The sequence below is a fragment of the Ornithorhynchus anatinus genome, chromosome 8 (assembly GCF_004115215.2).
Source record: "Ornithorhynchus anatinus isolate Pmale09 chromosome 8, mOrnAna1.pri.v4, whole genome shotgun sequence".
Lineage (NCBI taxonomy): Eukaryota > Metazoa > Chordata > Mammalia > Monotremata > Ornithorhynchidae > Ornithorhynchus > Ornithorhynchus anatinus.
The window spans coordinates 52,300,026-52,314,547 of NC_041735.1; the positions used below are offsets into that span (position 1 = coordinate 52,300,026).

A 14,522-nucleotide genomic window follows, 5' to 3' on the forward strand; every position below is an offset into this window, starting at 1 on the left:
GTCTCTATCTGTTGCTGAATTATACATCCCAAGCGCTTAGTCCAGTGCTCTGCACATAGTAAGTGCTCAGTAAATACTACTGAATGAACGACTAGACTGTGAGCCCGTCATTAGGCAGGGATTGTCTCTTTCTGTTGCTGAACTGTACATTCCAAGTGCTTAGTACAGTATTGTGCACATAGTAAGCGCTCAATAAATACTATTGAATGAATGATTAGACTGTGAACCCTTCATTGGGCAGGGATTGTCTCTCTCTGTTGCCGAATTTTACATCCCAAGTGCTTAGTACAGTGCTCTGTACAGAGTAAGCGCTCAATAAATACTATTGGATGGCTGAATGAACAGTGAGCGCTCAATAAATACTATTGAATGAATGAATGAACAACAAGCGCTCAATAAATACTATGGAAAGAGTGAATGAACAGAAGGTGCTCAATAAATACTATTGAATGAATGAATAGCAGAGCGCTCAATAAATACTATTGAATGCCTGAATGAACAAACAGTAAGCGCTCAATACTACTGAATGAATGAATGAACAGTAGGCGCTCAATAAATACTATTGAATGAATGAATAGCACGCACTCAATAAATACTATTGAATGCATGAATGAACAAACAGTAAGTGCTCAATAAATACTATTGAATGAATGAATGAACAGTAGGTGCTCAATAAATACTATTGAATGAATGAATGAATAGCAAGTGCTCAATAAATACTATTGAGTGAGTTAATGAATGACCAGTAAGCGCTCAATAAATACCATTGAGTGAATACATGAATGAATGAACAGTAAGTGCTCAATAAATACTATTGAGTGAATGAACAGTGAGTGCTCAATAATAAATGCTATTGAATGAATGAATGAACAGTAAGCACTCAATAAATACTATTAAATGAGTGAATGAATGAACAACAAGCACTCAAAAATGCTATTGAATGAATTAATGAATGGCAAGTGCTCAATAAATACTACTGAATGTGTGAATGAACGAACAGCAAGTGCACACTAAATACTATTGAGTGAGTGAATGAACGCTCAATAAATACTGTTGAATGAGTGAATGAATGAACGACCAGCAAGCGCTCATTAAATACTATAATGAGTGAGTGAATGAATGAACAGCAAGCATTCAATAAATACTATTGAATGAGTGAGTGAATGAACGACCAGTAAGTGCTCAATAAATACTATTGAATGAGTGAATGAACGAACAGTAAGCGTTCAATAAATAATACTGAACGAGTGAGTGAATGAACGAACAGCAAGCGCTCAATAAATACTATTGAATGAGTGAATGAACGAACAGCAAGCGCTCAATAAATACTATTGAATGAGTGAATGAACGAACAGTAAGCGTTCAATAAATACTACTGAATGAGTGAGTGAATGAACGACCAGTAAGCGTTCAATAAATACTACTGAATGAGTGAGTGAATGAACGAACAGCAAGCGCTTAATAAATACTATTGAATGAATGAACGAACAAAAAGCGCTCAATAAATAGTATTGAATGAGCGAATGAACGACCAGCAAGCGCTCAATAAATAGTATTGAATGAGCGAATGAACGACCAGCAAGCGCTCAATAAATACTATTGAATGAATGAACGAACAGTAAGCGCTCAGTAAATACTATTGAGTGAGTGAACGACCAGTAAGCGCTCAATAAATACTATTGAATGAGTGAATGAAAGGCCAGTAAGCGCTCAATAAATACTATTGAATGAATGAACGACCAGTAAGCGCTCAAGAAATACTATCGATTGAGTAAATGAACGACCAGCAAGCGCTCAATAAATACTATCGAATGAGTGAATTAACGACCAGCAAGCGCTCAATAAATACTATTGAATGAATGAACGACCAGCAAGCGCTCAATAAATACTATTGAATGAATGAACGAACAAAAAGCGCTCAATAAATACTATTGAATGAATGAATGAACGAACAGTAAGCGCTCAATAAATAGTATTGAATGAGCGAATGAAGGACCAGCAAGCGCTCAATAAATACTATTGAATGAATGAACAACCAGCAAGTGCTCAATAAATACTATCGAATGAGTGAATGAACGACCAGTAAGCGCTCAATAAATACTATTGAATGAGTGAATGAAAGGCCAGTAAGCGCTCAAGAAATACTATTGAATGAATGAATGAACGACCAGTAAGCGCTCAATAAGTACTATTGAATTAGTGAATAAAAGGCCATCAAGCGCTCAATAAATACTATTGAATGAATGAACGAACAGTAAGCGCTCAATAAATAGTATTGAATGAATGAACGACCAGTAAGCGCTCAGTAAATAGTATTGAATGAGCGAATGAACGACCAGCAAGCGCTCAATAAATTCTATTGAATGAATGAACGAACAGTAAGCGCTCAATAAATACTATTGAATGAATGAATGAACGACCAGTAAGCGCTCAAGAAATACTATCGAATGAGTGAAGGAACGACCAGTAAGCGCTCAATAAATACTATTGAATGAGTGAATGAACGAACAGTAAGCGCTCAATAAATAGTATTGAATGAGCGAATGAAGGACCAGCAAGCGCTCAATAAATACTATTGAATGAATGAACGAACAGTAAGCGCTCAGTAAATACTATTGAGTGAGTGAATGAAAGGCCAGTAAGCGCTCAATAAATACTATTGAATGAGTGAATGAAAGGCCAGTAAGCGCTCAAGAAATACTATCGAATGAGTAAATGAACGAACAGTAAGCGCTCAATAAATAGTATTGAATGAATGAATGAACGAACAGTAAGCGCTCAATAAATAGTATTGAATGAGCGAATGAAGGACCAGCAAGCGCTCAATAAATACTATTGAATGAATGAACGACCAGCAAGCGCTCAATAAATACTATCGAATGAGTGAATGAACGACCAGCAAGCGCTCAATAAATTCTATTGAATGAATGAACGAACAGTAAGCGCTCAATAAATACTATCGAATGAATGAATGAAAGAACAGTAAGCGCTCAATAAATACTATTGAGTGAATGAACGACCAGTAAGCGCTCAATAAATACTATTGAATGGGTGAATGAAAGGCCAGTAAGCGCTCAATAAATAGTATTGAATGAATGAATGAACGAACAGTAAGCGCTCAATAAATAGTATTGAATGAGCGAATGAAGGACCAGCAAGCGCTCAATAAATACTATTGAATGAATGAACGACCAGCAAGCGCTCAATAAATAGTATTGAATGAATGAACGAACAGTAAGCGCTCAGTAAATAGTATTGAATGAGCGAATGAACGACCAGCAAGCGCTCAATAAATTCTATTGAATGAATGAACGAACAGTAAGCGCTCAATAAATACTATCGAATGAATGAATGAACGACCATTAAGCGCTCATGAAATACTATCGAATGAGTGAAGGAACGACCAGCAAGCGCTCAATAAATACTATCGAATGAGTGAAGGAACGACCAGCAAGCGCTCAATAAACACTATCGAATGAGTGAATGAACGACCAGCAAGCGCTCAATAAATAGGACCGAATGAAGGAATGAATTTTCGCCGAGTGACGTAAGGGGGAGGGGGGGGGAGAGGGAGGGCGGCGCGGAACTACAACTCCCAGCATGCCCCTCTGCGGTGGGCGGGGCCGGAGCCTGCGGGGACTGAGCATGTGCGGGGGCGCGAGCCGGGGCCGGGCTGCAGGCGCGCGGCCACGGACTTGCAGGAGAAGTTGCAAGGCTGCACCGGGCACGGCTCGGGCTCGCTCGCTCGCTCCCTTTCTCTCCTTCTCTCCCTCTTTTGCTCTCTGGTGCAAGAGGAGGAGCCGCGGCACCGGCCGAGCAGCTGCACTAACGGCGGCGAGAGAGTAAGTAGCCCGGGGCTAATAATCAATAATAATCATCTTGCTGATTGCTAATAATGATGGTATTGAAGCGCTTACTAGGTGCAGAGCGCTGCTCTCAGCGCTGGGGGAGATACGGGGTCATCAGGTTGTCCCCCGTGGGGCTCACACCTTTTAATCCCCATTTTTCCAGATGAGGTGACAGAGGCACAGAGAAGTTAAGTGATTTGCCCAAGGTCACCCAGCAGACAGGTGGCGGAGGCGGGATTAGAACCCACGACCTCTGACTCCCAAGGCCGGGCTCTTTCCACTAAGCCACGCTGCTTTGAAGCGCTCACTCTGTGCCGAGCGCTTGTTCTCAGCGCTGGGGGAGATGCAAGGTAATTAGGTGGCCCCACGTGGGGCTCATTTTTTCATCCCCCCTTTTGCAGGTGAGGTCACTGAGGCACGGAGAAGTGAAGTGGGCTTGCCCACAGTCACCCAGCTGACAGGTGGCGGGGCTGGGGATTAGCACCCAGGACCGCTGACTCCCAAGCCCGGGCTCTTTCCGCTGAGCCACGCAGCTTCTAGACTGTGAGCCAAGTGCGGGCTGCGATCGCCTCTAGGTGTTGCTGAATTGTATTTCCCAAGCATTTAATATTCATTCAATAGTATTTATTGAAAATTTACTGTGTGCAGAGCACTGTACTAAGCGCTTAATACATTCATTGTACTTAGCACAGCTTAGTACAGTGCTCTGCACACGGTACTTGCTCAGTAAATACGGATGATGATGGTATTTGTCAAGTGCTTACTATGTGCCAAACACTGTTCAAAGCGCTGGGCGGAAAGGGGGATACAGGGTGAAAAGCAGCGTGGTTCAGTGGAACGAGCCCGGGCTTGGGAGTCAGAGGTGGTGGGTTCTAATCCCGGCTCCGCCACCTGTCAGCTGTGGGACTTTGGGTAAGTCACTTTACTTCTCTGTGCCTGTGACCTCATCTGTCCAATGGGGATGAAGACTGGGCACCCCACGTGGGACAAACTGATTACCTTGTACCTCCCCAGCGTTTAGAACAGTGCTTGGCACATAGGGCTTAACAAATGCCATCATCATCATTATTAGGGTGTCCCACGTGGGGCTCACAGTCTTCATCCCCATTATCCAGATGAGGGAACTGAAGCCCAAAGAAGTTAAATGACTGGCCCAGAGTCACATAGCTGATAGGTGGCGGAGCCGGGATTAGAATCCATGACTTCTGACTCCCAAGCCCGTGCGCTTTCCACTGAGCCACACTGCTTCTAGACTGTGAGCCAGTTGTGGGCAGGGATTGTCTGTTTGTGTTGCTGAATTCTACTTCCCAAGCACTTAGTATTCATTCAATAGTATTTATTGAGCGCTTACTGTGTGCAGAGCACTGTACTAAGCACTTAGTACTTAGCGTGGCTCAGTATAATGCTCTGCACACGGTAAGTGCTCAGTAAATACGGATGAATGAATGAGGAAGCCCCACATTGAAGAAGGGGGGCGGTTCGAGGGCGTGAATTTGACCCTTCTCATTGTACTGTAATTCACCCCTCCGGGACCTGTTCATCAGAGCAGGGAGGGCCTGGGGTGGGGGGAAAGATAGGTTCTTGAAAATATTGGCTGGAGTGGCAACTGAGCCTCTCTGCAGCCACCGATACTAATAATAACAATGACGGTATTTGTAAGCGCTTACTATGTGCCAAGCACTGGTCTAAGCACAACCGGCTGTTAACTCCCCATCCTTAGGAATTGAAGGCTGGCTGAATGACTTGGCGGGGGTCCAGTGTGGCTGTGGTTCAACTAATAATAAGAATTATGGTATTTAAGCTCTTACTATATGCCAAGCACATTTCTAAGCACTAGGGTAGATACTAGGTAATCAGGTTGTCCCACGTGGGGCTTACATTCTTAATCCCCATTTTCCAGATGAGGGAACTGAGGCACAGAGAAGTCAAGTGGCTTGCCCAAGGTCACAAAGCAGGCAGATGGCAGAGCGGGATTAGAACCCACGACCTCTGCCTCCCAAGTCCGTGCTGTGTATCTCCATCGTTCCTAAGGGAATAGCCACTGGAATTTCTACTGGAATTCCTCGTCAGCATTTGTGGAACGTATGTGATCCTGGATGCTTGTGAACGTAGAGTAGGAATAATACTGTACTGAAAACGTAATACTGAGAAGCAGCGTGGTGTAGTGGTTAGAGCATGGGCCTAGGAGTCAGAAGATCATGGGTTCTAATCCCAGCTCTGCCAGTTGTTTTCTCTGTGACCTTGGTCAAGTCACTTTACTTTTCTGTGCCTCAGTTACCTTCTCTGTAAATTGGGGAGTGGTACTGTCAGCCCCACATGAGACAGGGACTGTGTCCAACCTGATTTGTTTGTACCACCGCAGCGCTTAGTACAGTGCCTGGCACGTATTTCATTCATTCAATGGTATTTATTGAGCGCTTACTATGTGCAGAGCACTGGACTAAGCGTTTGGAGCGTACAGTTTGGCAACAGATAGAGACAGTCCCTGCCCCGTGACAGGCTCACAGTCTAATCGGGGGAGACAGACGGCAGAACAAAACAGAACGAAACAAAAACAAGACAGCATTATCACGATAAATAGAATCAAGGGGATGTACACCTCATTAATAAAATTAATAGGGTAATATATATACACAATGGCTTAGTAGAAAGAGCCCGGGCTTGGGAGTCAGAGGTCATGGGTTCTAATCCCGACTCCGCCACTTGTCAGCTGTGTGACCTTGGGCAAGCCACTTTACTTTTCTGTCCCTCAGTTACCTTCTGTGTTATTGTGGAGTGGTACTGTCAGCCCCATGTGAGACAGGGACTCCGTCCAACTCGATCTGCTTGTACCCACCGCAGCGCTTAGTACAGTGCCTGGCACATAGTAAACGCTTAACAAATACCATAATTATTATGAATATTAATACAGAATCCGTGCTCTTCAGGAACATGTACTCTATTGGGGAAGCAAAGCAGACACAAATTGCACATTTGCAAGAGGCAAAAGAGTAAGAGCATATATGCAAATAATTTAAATCAGTCCATCAGTGGTATTTATTGAACGCTTACTGCGTGGAGAGCACTGTACTAAAGCACAGACAGATGGATCTATCGAAGGTATTCTTTGAGTGCTTATTATGGTCAGGGCTGTATACTACCCACCTGGGAGAGTTCAATAGAGTAGTTAGATCCTGTAAGTGAATTAATTATATGGAGGGCTTACTGTGAGCAGAGCACTGTACTAAATGCTTGGGAGAGTACAATACAACAGAATGGGTAGACATATTCCCTACTCTCAGCTTACATTCTTCTAGTGGGGGAGATAAAATAAATTATGGACATGCATCCAAGGGCTCTGAGGGTGGGGTAATTATCAAGTGCTTAAAGGATACAGATTCAAGTGCGTCGGTGACGGATGGAAAGCGAGGAGGGGAAATGAGGGAGTAATTGGGAAAGGCCTCTTGGAGGAGATGTGATTTTAGTAGGGCCTGGCAGGCATCGTGTCTACTAGCTTTATTATATTATACTCTCCTGAGCTCTTACTACAGTGCACACAGTAAGCGCTCAATAAATACGATTAATTGACTGATTTGAAGGTGGGGAGAGGGGTGGTCTGTCAGACATGAAGGGAGTTGCAGGCCAGAGGGTGGACGTGGGCAAAGGGTCGGCAGCGAGGTAGGTGAGATTGAGGTACCATGAGTGGGTTGGTGTTAGAGGAGTGAAGTGTGCAGGGAGGGTTGAAGTAGGAAATCAGCTAGATAGGATGGGGAGAGCTGATGGAGTGCCCTAAAGCCTTTGGTCAGGAGTTTGATGCGGAGGTAGATGGGCAACCACCGGAGGATTGGGGATTGGGGATTTAAATGTGGCCCAAATGGCTTCTCTGAAAAATGATCTGGATGGCACTGTGGACTGGAGTGGGGAGACGCAGGAGGTAGGGAGGTCAGCGAGGAGATTGATGTCCAGGGAGGATGTGAATATTTTATGTGCTACTATTTTCCCTATAGTCATAATCTATTTTAATGCTCTTCTTGCGCAGGCATCACATCTACCAGCTCTCTTGTGTTGTTTCCTATTCACTTGGTACAGTGCTCTGCACAGAGTAAGTGCTCAGTAGATGCTGTTATGTGATAGGTGCTTAGATCAGTGTGGTAGTCTAGTGGAAAGAGCGTGGGCATCAGAGGACCTGGTTTCTAATTCCGGCTCTGCCACTTTCCTGCCGTATAACCGTGGACAAGGTACGTAACTACTCTGTGCCTCGGTTTTCAGGCACAGAATACCGAGTATTTCAATACCGAGTATCTAGCCTTGGTTCACAAACTCATCCCCAATTTGAAACAACATTATCTGAGAACAGTGGTTCTGACATTATATTTGGCCTTTTTTCAAGAGCTTATTGTGTGCCAGGCACTGTACTAAGCCCTGGGATAGATACGAGATAATCAGGTTGGACATGGGGCTCACAGACTTAATCCACATTTTACAGATGAGGTAACTGAGGCACAGAGGAAGTGAAATGACTTGCCCAAGATCACGCAGCAGACAATTGATGGCACTGGGATTAGAACCCAGGTCCTTCTGACTCCTAAAACTACCTGAAGGTGAAGTTTTCAGCAAGCAATTGTAACGGCATTTCTTGCGTACGATAAAGGTAGTGCAAGCTCTCCTTGGATCTTAGCCCTTCGGGTCTCAGTCCAGCTGAGGTTTCACCCTTATTCCTTGACCTCTCGCATAACAACACTCTTAGGTCCACAGAGGAAGAATTCAGTCGGTAGTGAGTCAGTCTACAGAGAGAGTGTCCCTGGAGTGTGGGATTAATGGACGGTGTCAGGAATAATTTGCTATCTTCTAACCAAGTCCCACGTAACCCCTTTGAGCTTCTCAGTTTCTCCAGGTGGGAAATGAAGGGTGCCACTGCGACTATCCGTCCAACCCGCAACTCTGCGTCGGTTCTGGGGTTAATGTCCGAAAAGCGTTGCAAGATCTCAGGTAGAAGTATTAATGATCTTAGAGAATTATTTTAGAACCCCCCAGCGGTTTACCGTAGAGGGTGTTTCTCCCAAATCACAACCACTGGATCAGGTCAGCAATAGCAGCATTTATTGAGCACCTACTGTGTGCAGATACTGTACTAGATACTCAAGAAAAATCAATCGATGGTATCCATTGACTGCCTACTAGATGCAGAGCACTGTTCTAGGGATCCAGGAACAATCGTTCAGTCGATATAGCATTTATTGATTGCCTACAAGGTGCAGAACACTGTACTGGGCATCTGAGGACATCATGCGATTAAAGTAAAAGACACAGTCTCTGCCCTCAGAGAGAGTTTACAATTAAATGGATGCTGCAGGTGAATCTTGTGCTGCTTGAATAGAAGCAGGACACGTTGGGAGGTGCCTTCAATCTTCCCAGATGTGTTGGATACTTTGGGAGGAGGCTTAACCTCTCCTAAATCATTTGGGAAAATTGCTGCTCCAGGTGTCTCCAAGTGCTTAGTGGCTGTACTATGGGCTGGTCTAAGTTAGCATATTGTTATGAAGAATTGAGACGGGGATATTTCAGAGAAATTCAAGGGCCAGAGCTGCAGTCGACCACTGCAGCAAAGTCATCTTCGTTCCGGAACGGCATTTGGGGCAGTTTTCGTTCTGTCCCTTTCTCACTCGTTCAGTAGTATTTATTGAGCACTTACTGTCTGCAAAGCACTGTACTAAGTGCTTGGGAGAGTACAATACATCAACAACAAACAGGGACATTCGCCGCCCACCATGGGCTCACAGTCTAAAGGGGGAGACTCTGATCAAGCCACAAAGCGTACGTGACGTGTTCTTCTCCTTGAGCTATGTGGGCCTCCCTGGCCAGAGTGGCTACCCCTGCTTGAAGTCCAAAAGCAGCATTATTATTATTTCTTCCCAGCGAGGCCACTGAGCACCAGTCTGGCCTGTGCAGTTCCGGCTCTGCCACCTGGGCACAGGTGGGAGGCCTTGGGTCGGGCACCTCTTCCCCCGGGGGTGGCACCTGCTGGCAGGCTGGGCACTGGGCCGAACAGCCATCCCAGCCTTTTCATTCCTCCCTCTCAGGGTGCAGAGACTTCATTTACTTCCTTCTTGCTGAGACTTCTGTGAACAGATGGGATCCTAGAAAAGATCCATTAAATCTGTAGGAATTTGATAATATTTAATTGCCTGGGGAGTTGAATGAAGCTATACAGGGGAATGTATTGACAGCGTTGCTTCTGTCGTCTCTGATCTCCAAGGGGATTTTTTTTTTTATCACAGGCTTATTTGCAGACAGTCTTAATCTGCTGCTTTTTTTTTATGTGTGAGAAAATTCTTGATCAATTGGGACTGCATTCTGTGTAGGCCAATAGGTGCCCTGTGTAGCACTGGGTTAGCTTTAATTTTGGAACTGTGGAGGGGTAGAGAAATATATATTATTATTATCATTACTGATTTCCATATGTAGGTCAGCTTTACAGACAGGCAGGTGCCAAAAAGGCTGACTTGAGAAGGGAAGAGTCAAGAAGAAATTAGCCAGCGGCTAGTATGGCATTTTGAACATCAGTACACAAATCAGGACCTAGACTGTAAGCCCGCTGTAGGCGGGGAACACGTCCACCAACTCTGTTATATTGTCCTCTCCCAAGCAATTAGTTCAGTGGTCTGCACATAGTAAGTGCTCAGTAAATACAATTAATTGATCATTCTGTTAGTAGAACAGTGTCCACCTGCTATCAGGATAGTGTCAGCAGTTCCTGAACTGCCATTTGGGCACAGAGAATTTGTAGGGACCTGATATCTGAAGGATCTTGGTGGGGTTTTTTTCCATTTGGCATCTAAATAAGGCACCTATGCCACTGTGTGAAAATGGGATTTCTAGGTTGCTCTTGGTGCAGTATGCTTCCTTATGCGAGCGAGTTCTTGCTGTACTTCAGATTGCTGCTTTGAAGAGGATTATATATTCTGATTTGTAAAAATTATTTTCCTCCTTCTCCCTCCCTCCCTTCTCCCTGACCCCACCAAACTCTTCCCTTAAATCTTTTCGACCCGTGGGAGAATGGTACCGTGATGCTAGAAGGAGGGCAGAGGTGTCTGCTAAACTGAGCAAGGCTTTGTGTCTGTCAGAGACATGCTCTGAGGCAAGAGCAGTTTGGCCTCTGATTATAAGGCACCTATCAGTGTGATGACGGTGAAGACGAGGTGTGAGGGGACATCAGAAATAGTGTGATTAAAGCTAATGATGCAGGACACTCAAAGTTCAATGGAACCATCTTCCCTCTATACTGAGTTCATTTTCAAAGGATCTGATTTTGCTTTTAAGTCAATGTCTCTAGCTCTGGTGCTGGAAAGGAAGGCTGCCTCTGTTGCAGCGGTGAGATTTTGCTCGTTTCTTTCTTGCGCTAGTGAAAAGAAGATTGGGAAGGAGAAGCTGTTTAGGTATGTTTTCGTAGAATGAGAAATTCGTTGAGTTGGAAAAAGATTTTGAGAGATCATCCTGTCCACCCCTCTGCCTTCATTTGGAAGTAAACTTGTTTAGAGAGTTTCATGAGAAGCAATATGGCCTAATGTAAAGAGCACAGGCCTAGGAGTCAGAATCGGGAGTCCTCACTGCAATGTAACCTTGGGCAAGCCATTTAATTTTTCTATTCCTCAGTTACCTCATCTGTAAAATGGGGGTTAAATCTTACTCCCACCTCTTTAGACTGTGACCCCCACGTGGGATGTACTGTGTCCCACCTGCTTAACTTTTATCTACCGCAGCGCTTAGTACAGCGATTGGCACATAGTAAACGATCAACAAGTACCGTAATTAGCTAGTGAATTATATCCCTGATCCCTTTTAGCCTTCATGTCCTGCAGACTAGATCTTGATGAATCTTGATTAGGCAGACTTCTCCACTTCAGTTGGACAGGAAGAGATAAACAGGGATTAGAATGAGTTGGTTTACTTTACAGTTGTCGTAGTGGTCACAGAGTTGAACAATTCAAGCTTTGCTCATGTGTGGTTGTGTTCTTTGGTTTTTGTTTGTCGTGGTGGGCTTTTTTTGCTTGCACTTGATGATTGAAGGTAATCCTGGATTCAATTTTGGCCCAGAATGGAAATCTGTTCCCCAGCCGTGTATTCAGATATGAACTACACTTCACTGCACCTAGATGGAGTGTCCCTGAAGTAATGGAGAAATCTAATTATCCAGTTGCGGTGTTAGTGAAACTCTGCCTTGGGGTGGGGGGATGAAGGATGGGAAGAGAGGGGGTATTTTCATTTTTATTTCTTTTGGCAGTAAAGAATTCTCTGGGAGTCAGTCGACTTTATTGAAGTGCAAGTGAAAAGGTTGATGTGACCTCTTCCCCGCTCCTTCCAGGTCTGTTTGGATGATTACTCTTAGGCGCGTCCTCCAGGTCCATTCCGAAAAGAGGTGCGGTTTAGGAATTTAATGTCTGGCCGAAGGTCTCCATCTTTCATAAGAAGCAGCGTGGCTTAGTGGAAAGAGCCTGGGCTTGGGAGTTAGAGGACTGGGCTTCTAATCCCGGTTCCACCATTTATCTGCTCTGTGACACTGGTTAAATCACTTGAATTCTCTATGCCTCTCTTCCCTCATCTGCAAAATGGAACTTCAATACCTGTTCTCCCAATCTCCTAGACCGAGCCCCATGTGGGACCTTATTATCTTGTATCTGCCCCAGCACTTAGTACAGTGCTTAGCACAGAGTAAGTACCTAACAGATATCACAGTTATCTCATTCCTCGCTCTTTCCATGATAATAATGAAATAGTGCATAAAATAAATAGGCACTGACAGTGATATTTTAAGAAGTAAGTGTTAAAACAAGTGACTGGTTCTTTTGACTGTTCTTTGGTAACTCTTAGGAAAAACAAATTGGCAAACCGCTTTCAGGTCGGGGGTTGGGAAAGTGTGGGGAGGAGGAAAGGGGTAGTTAGTCATTTTCTGGAGACCTTATTGGGATGCATTTGTTGTTTCCCTCCAGCTTGTGGCTAGTCCGAGTTCTCCAGCTAGGCTTCTTCTCTTGCCTCAGACCCCCGTAGATGTTGTAGACTGAGGAGAATGTCTGGTGGGCGGTGAACTCGTCTTTTCTCCTTTGTCCTCTGAAGCAAATACCTGCTTTTCAGCAACACTGCCTAGTGGTAGGTATGACAGTAAGGTATATGATGGGGAGAATGTGACCGAATCCAGCAGGGAACCCCTACTTCCCAGCAGTTGTAATGGCAGAGAGAACAGTAACCCCATCCTGTAATGTGAAGACCCCATGACAATATGCTTACTTCTCTGGGATGTCTTAAATCGAGTCAAATCTGAACGAAGTACACTTTGCACTTCTAACAAAGCAGCCTGGCCCATTGAAAAGAGTATGGACCTAGGAGTCAGAGCACCTCGGTTCTAATCCTGGCCCTGCCACTTGTCTGCTTTGTGACTTGGTGCGAGTCACTTCACTTTTCTGTGCCTCAGTTCCCTCATCTGTAAAGTGGAGATTAAATCTTATGCCCTTCTATTTATTTGTGGTATTTGTGAAGCACTTACTATGTGCCAAGCACGGTATTTGGACTGTGAGCCCCGTGTGGGATGGAAACCGTCTGTTTTATGTTTTCTGGTATTTAAGTGCTTACTATGTGCTAGGCATTGTACTAAATGCTGGAATAGATACAAGACAGTCGGGTTGGACCCAGTCCCTATTCCACGTAGGGCTCGCAATCTTAATCTCCATTTTACAGATGAGGTAAATAAGGCACAGAGAAGTGAAGTGAAGGTCACATACAGTCAAGTGGCACAGCTGGAATTAGAACCCAGGTCCTTCTGCCTCCCAGGCCTGAGCTCTATCCACTAGGCTATGCTGCTTCTGGAGGCCCTGGGAGGAGAATGCAACGGCTGTGGAGCAAGAGGGGTAAGGGTAGTCCAGGGGTCTCCCAGGTAACAAGTTCAACCCCCCCTATAGATTCTGAAAATTTCTGCAAAGAACTTGTGTGTGTGTGTGTGTGTGTGTGTGTGTGTGTGTGTGTTTCTCTCCAGACTCAGATAGCGTAACAGGTGTAATAATGCAAAGTACAATACATCTGCTGCTTACTCCAAAAAGTGGCTGTCTTAGTTTCAAAACAGAAGATGCATTAATGTCACAAAAAATGGGCAGATTTACCAACACTCCTGATTACCGCAACATTTGTATGTTATTTTTCATTGTCCCCCATCGAGTTAAGTAAAAATGATGGGGAGGGGGTTGTCGGTAGTCAGAGTGATCTATCCCACCAGAGAGCAGCAGGTTTCTTTCACCAGCTCTAAGCTCTTACTGTGTATGGAGTCCAGTCACCCATTCCCCATGCTAGTACTTTGAGAGAAGCATTACACCTCTCTCTCATTAGACTCCAAGCTCCCTGTGGCCAGGAATTGTGAATCCTACATCTCTTGTAACCCCCCAAGTGCTTAGTACAGTGCTCTTCATCCAGTAGCAGCTGAACAATGGATTGATTTCACCATCTAGATTGTAAGCTCCTTGAGGGCAACTTTTTTGTACTTTCCCAAGTGCTTAATTCAGTGCTCTGCAAGCAGTAAGCATGCAGTTAATGCCACTGGTTGGTGGTTTGATAGATCCAGACCAGTTGTAGATTGTCCAGCAGTGGAAGCACAGTGTGTGTAGCAATTTATTGTCTCCCTTAGTGGTCTGGAAAAGTTAATGCTTCTCCCAA

General features: G+C 44.5%; 1 protein-coding gene across 1 annotated transcript in view; it reads left to right on the top strand.

The window, feature by feature from the left end:
* The first annotated feature begins 3,653 nt into the window (after positions 1-3,653).
* The window catches only part of POMGNT2 (protein O-linked mannose N-acetylglucosaminyltransferase 2 (beta 1,4-)), a 42,607-nt gene continuing 31,738 nt past the window's right edge, over positions 3,654-14,522 (top strand). The window contains exon 1 of the mRNA XM_029071398.1: positions 3,654-3,842. The gene's annotated coding sequence lies outside the window, so the exon portion shown is untranslated. The remainder of the gene's footprint in view (positions 3,843-14,522) is intronic.